Genomic DNA, 6,372 nt, shown 5'->3' on the forward strand with positions numbered 1-6,372 from the left:
TTTTAAGCAGATTTTGTAGTTGCACACTACTAGTAATTGCGTTTGCAACTCAATATCATCACTTTTGTTGATACATTAGGAGCACTGGATATACAATTGTTCAACAACTAAATATTTAACCAATTGCCAACAAAGGCACAAATAGCAACTTTTTTTACACAGTGCATGAACTAATTCAAGGAGCATAAATTAGATAAAGAGGAATCATAGATGCTGAATGTGTCCACTTGGTCCCAACATTGCTAAAAAAACATCATTCTTTTCCTTTTTTGTTCCAAAGTTACAAATGAGGAAACAGAATCACAGGAGCCTGAGTGGACACACACCAGCAGTGTGCTCTGTAGATTGGCACTGGCTGCATTTGTTTTTCTTCTTTGGTGTAGCTCCAGCGCCGATTTGTACCGTCGACTCTTTGCCCTACCCTTTGTAGTAGATCTTGGAGGATCCCTGGGCACAAAATCATCAGAAGCTTGTGCAAGGGATGCAGCCTCCAACGGGGCAGTAGGACCGTCACGATCACCTGTGTAATAATCATATAAAAAGTTTATTATTTTTGTTATTGTGCAACCAGCACTGATATTCTGTGCAACCACACAGCACATTTTGTGCAACTAACTGGTTGTTGTGTGCAAGTTAAGTTGAAAAAAACACCTGCAGTAGCGCGGCCTGTCATGGTACTTGAATTGTAATCGCCTATGGGCAGAACATGAAAAACAAGTTAGATTTTTAGCTTGATCCTCAAACTAACACAGGCACGCAACTAGGCAGCATGTTCTGTTCAATTTCTACATGAGCAATCTTTAATTTTTTTAAGACACAGTACTAGTCTTCAATCTGTTTTATCATTTTTATGAGTTTCTAATGGATTATCTAGCCAGTTGCAGAGTGGCGCATAAGTAGTTGCACACTGGCACGTAAGCAGTTGCACAGTGGCACATAATGAGTTGTAGTAGAACACAAGCAGTTGCACAATAGGACATAAGCAGTTGCACAGTAGAACAGAAGCAGCTGCACAGTAGGACATAAGCAGTTGCACAGAGTGCATTACCTTTATTTGGTTTTAATTTTATGTGACAAATTTTTTTTGCCCATTTTGCAGTAATGAGTGTGGGTTGCTCGCACTGCTTAACGCCACCGAGTGGAATGGTAGCCAACTGCCCAACTACGACCCTAAGGAAGTAGTCAACATCAGGAAGAAGCTGGCATATGATTGGGTCACCAGCGTGCACAACACCGCCCCATGGAGGAAGTTGCTGAGATACGACAAGGAGTAGGTCAGTACTATTTTTCTTTTTTTCTGCTCCATGGAGGAAGTTGCTGGTTTGTACAATTTTTTAAGCAGATTTTGTAGTTGCACACTACTAGTAATTGCGTTTGCAACTCAATATCATCACTTTTGTTGATACATTAGGAGCACTGGATATACAATTGTTCAACAACTAAATATTTAACCAGTTGTCACAAAGGCACAAATAGCAACTTTTTTTACACAGTGCATGAACTAATTCAAGGAGCATAAATTAGATAAAGAGGAATCATAGATGCTGAATGTGTCCACTTGGTCCCAACATTGCTAAAACAAACATCATTCTTTTCCTTTTTTGTTCCAAAGTTACAAATGAGGAAACAGAATCACAGGAGTCTGAGTGGACACACACCAGCAGTGTGCTCTGTAGATTGGCACTGGCTGCATTTGTTTTTCTTCTTTGGGTGTAGCTCCAGTGCCGATTTTTACCATCGACTCTTTGCCCTACCCTTTGTAGTAGACCTTGGAGGATCCCTGGACACAAAATCATCAGAAGCTTGTGCAAGGGATGCAGCCTCTAATGGGGCAGTAGGACCGTCATGATCACCTGTGTAATAATCATATAAAAAGTTTAGTATTTTTGTTGTTGTGCAACCAGCACTGATGTTCTGTGCAACCACACAACACATTTTGTGCAACTAACTGATTGTTGTGTGCAAGTTAAGTTGAAAAAAACACCTGCCCGTCATGGTACTTGGATTGTAATCGCCTATGGGCAGAACATGAAAACAAGTTAGATTTTTAGCTTGATCCTCAAACTAACACAGCGCACGCAACTAGGCAGCATGTTCTGTTCAACTGGGCACTATGATATGTGCAACTAAAGTCACACACCCTGGTTTTTGTTTGGCATCGGTGAAGGTACTTACCTGGGTGATGAGCCCCCTGAGTCCTGCCTGTAGGTCCATTGAGAGTAGCACGCAGGGCACTGCTAGTTGGGCCTGGCGGGGGAGGAGGTCTTTGAGGGTTGGCATCACATATAGGCAGAACAGGACAAACAAGTCAGTTGTGTTTATCTTTTGATGCTCGAACTAACACAGCGTGCACAACTAGGTAGCCTATTCGGTGCAACTGAGCACCATGATGTGTGCAACTAGAGTTACAGACCTAGTTTTATGGGGAGTTCGGGGCAGGTAATTACCTGGACGATGAGCCCCCTGAGTGTTGCCTGTAGGGCCATTGGGAGGAGCACGCGGGGGAGGAGGTGGCGGAGGATGTCGTGTATAGCCAGGAGGGGGAGGAGGTTCTTGAGGGTTGACATCACCTATATCCAGAACAGGAAAAATAAGTTAGTTGTGTTATCTTGATGCTTGAACTAACACAGCATGCGCAACTAGGCAGCCTGTTCTGTCCAAGTGGCTACCATGGTGTGTGTATCTGGGCACAATGATGTGTGCAACTGAAGTTACACACCTAGTTAGATCAGGAGTTGGGGCAGGTAATTACCTGGATGATGAGCCCCCTAATTGCTTCCTGGAGGTGGAGGAGGTCCTCGAGGGTTGCCATCATCTGATGGCCCCGTTGCAGCAGTCGGTTTTTTCTTTTTCTTGGACTTGTTCAGGTGGCCGATCTCGGTACGTGTCGCACGCATATGCTTGTATACAATAGCTTGTGCTGTATCAGAACCACTCGCAAACTTTGCTAGTTTCTAAAAATAGTATATCATGTTCATCTCCCTTGTCTGCTTCTTTGATTGAGTAGGCATTTCATCTGGTTGCTCATAACCAGTCCCTGGCGCACTAGGTACAGCAGTAGGTGTCCACCGTCTTAGCAGGTACCTTTCCGGTATGACATCAACTCCAATATGGGTAAACACCTTGAGGATGTGGCAACAGAGGATGCCGTCCTTGTCCAGTTTACAGCACTCACACAAATAGGAACCCTCCTCCACCCTTGCCTGCACCAAGTAGTTTCGAGAACCATATTTGGCAACAAATTCCTGGTTCGGTTTGAGCTCAAATACATCAGCACCAACTTGGAATGCATTATAATGTTCAATCAGCTCAAACTCTTCTCTGTACTTGCGGTAAAGGTCCCTAGTATAGGTTTTGTAAGCTTGCTTCTCTATTGGGAAGTTGGACCACAACTCAATCTCAAGGTGTTCTGTCCTGTAATCATTGCAGCCTTCCTTGGCAAGGATGTGGTTCTGGATTTTTTCATATTGCTTGACGAAGTTCAGCATTGAGTTGTGTGGGTTCACATATCTTTTCAGGATGGCGTTGACCCCCTCACTACGATGTGTAGACTGGAGGAAGGGGAAGAACCTGTGTTTGAAGTAGCACGGCACCCAAGTTGACCTGTATTCGTACAACTTCTCAAAGTGCGTGTGTGTCATAGCCTCATACTTCATCATTAACCCATCCCAATTCTGCTCAAACTCGTCTATAGTGAAGTTGAAGTCAATACACTTGTTGAAATCATCAGAGAGTCTTGGATTCCAGCACAGCAGCCAACCAACTTTTTCCTGAGCCTTTTTCATGATGTGCCATCGACAACAGCGGTGCATGGTGGTTGGAAAGATGCTTTGTATTGACTGCCTCATCGCACCATCCTGATCGGTGATGAAGTTGTCAGGAGGTTTGCCATCCATAGCCTCTAGGAATGCTCTAAAGACCCAATCAAAGCTCGATGCCAACTCCTACCTCACAAGCAACCCAGCGTGAAAGATTGGCCATGTCGGTTTATTCCTATGAATGGCGCGAATGGCATATTGTACATGTTGGTCATGTAGGTGGTGTCAAACGATATGCAATCGTGGTACGCCTCCGCATAAGCTTTTCGAGCTAAGCACTCCACCCAAAATATGTTGACAACTCTGTCCTCTTCATCATATTTCACCTTATAGAAGAAGTCTGGATCGGTTTTTTGTATATCCTTGAAGTGCGCAATTGTCTCAATCAGATCACCCTCCTTTGTGTCATCTCTACGGAAACTTGTACAAAGATTTGTTATTGCCTTTGGTCCGAACGGCACCATCATCTCAGATCCATAGAACTCTGCCATTACATGCATCATTGGTCCTGCATAATACAAAAACAAACAGTATATCCTTTTTTAGTTGCACAAATGTGCACATCCAGCTGCACAGTAATAGGACATGTGTTGGCACAAAAGATAATCGCAGGAAATGGACACCTAGCTGCACCTTTTTAAAAACACTTTGCAGTTTTTGCATACAGGACATTGTGTAGTTGCACAGTAAAGACAATCTAGTTGCACAAGAAGCACCAAAAGTGATATACAAAAAGCATGGGAAGTTGGACACCAGTTGCACAGTTAAGCCATTTTAGTTGCACAGTAGTACCATAACAGTTGCACACTGGACTGCCTAGAGGGAAACTTAATTCTTCAAGGGATATAGAAAAATACCACACCTGTAGTTAAGTTGCAGTTATACAAGATGCGCAGAAACTCCTTTTCATCAGGTGAGATGCCTTGGTGGGATCTCAAGTATTTGGACAATGAAGGTTTGTTCACGAGCGGATGATTGTGGTCACGAACAAAGTGCGTCACCTCCCATCGCCCATCTATCAGCTTCACCAACATTTTCGCCTTGCATTCAGTCTGCTTTATTGTCTCGCGTTTGCGCTTCTTCTTCTTCTTACTAGTACCAGCCTCCTCTTCAGCAAATATTGGAGGTTCTTCTTCCATCTCCTCGTCACTGTTAACAGATTTTGGATCTAGAATAGGGTCCAGGACAGGAGGAGCCTCGGCTCCTCTATCATCAGCTTTGGGCTTCTTGAACTTGTTGCGGCAAAACTGTTGTTTTATCAATTCATTGGTGCGAGGTGTCCGTCTAGAGGTGTTCATCTTGATAGAGAAACCCATCCGTAGTGCGTAGCTGTTGTAGTGATCCTTAGCAATTTGAAGGCTGTCAAACCTCATGCCAACATAGGGTTCCATAGGTTGAGAACCAGCCTCATCCTCTCCTTCTTCTACTTGCACAGCTCCGTCAACAGCCCCAGCTCTAGCTCAGTCCTGGTTGGACCAGGAACATTTGCCTCGGTTCTCATGTCATCAAGAGTATGGCTCTCTGACTGCAAAGACACCACTACAGGGGCACCACGGGCTAATGACTGGCCTGCCACATTGTCATGGCCCGTAGGGTTACCATCACGACGTGCCTGCGTGTAGTAAACAGATCGACCATTTTCTGTCCAATTTCCTTGTTGTATGCTGGGTTGCTGCTGATCCATATCATGAGGAACCTCATTGAGATCTGGAGGAAACTCATTGAGATCAAGCATTTTTTTCCTTATTTTTGGATGCTGCCACACACTCCCTGCACATATAAAAAAGAAGAAATTGATGTCATCAGTTGGTAACCACAGAAAAAGAGTGTTTCAAACAACCTAAAAACTTAGTAAATAGGCAGTTGCACACCATTTTGTGACAATCTTAGTTCCAAAAGCAACATGACCGTAGCATAATCTTTATTATAACAGTTATGAAATTTTTTGTTTGCACATATTTGTTATGTTAGTTGCACAGTTTGCAGTAAATAACTGGCAAGAGCATGACTTCTTTTTGCTACAGAGTTTTTCAGACTTTTTCCCTTTGTTTTGTTGCAATGATCTGTAGGTTTCCGTTTCGCAAGGAGCTCTTTTCAGATTTTTCTGCACATAATTGGATGCTACATTTGAGAAGGAAAATCCAGGTGAAAGAAGAAAGAAGAATTGGAGGACAGATTATAGTTATATGTTTTTCATCGCCGTTTATGTTTCTAGTTCTGGTATATTTGAACAAATTAATATGGTTTGCAATAGGTGTGGGACCAGAATATATGTGTGGGACAAGATTATATGTGTGAATATGTTAATATGGTTTGTGGCTTCATTAGCCATGGACAAAAGTTCTTGTGTTTTTCCTGTTGCACTACAGATTTCTGGTTTTCGCTAGAATAGACGTCTCAATTGCCAGGATGCATTTTCCCACTTGGTCAGCATACATATTCAGTTGGACATTCAATGTTTTTAGTTGGCTAGAATAGATGTCTCAGCTGGCCAGGTTGCATTTATTTCAGTTTTTGGCCAACATGCATGTTCAGTTGGACAGTTAATGCATTC

General features: G+C 43.1%; 1 pseudogene; it reads right to left on the reverse strand.

Annotated features, from left to right (window-relative positions):
* Positions 1–1,540: 1,540 nt before the first annotated feature.
* LOC125528866 lies at positions 1,541–5,588 on the reverse strand (annotated as a pseudogene).
* Between the last annotated feature and the right edge of the window lie 784 nt (positions 5,589–6,372).

Source organism: Triticum urartu, unplaced genomic scaffold (assembly GCF_003073215.2).
Source record: "Triticum urartu cultivar G1812 unplaced genomic scaffold, Tu2.1 TuUngrouped_contig_5169, whole genome shotgun sequence".
Taxonomy (NCBI): domain Eukaryota; kingdom Viridiplantae; phylum Streptophyta; class Magnoliopsida; order Poales; family Poaceae; genus Triticum; species Triticum urartu.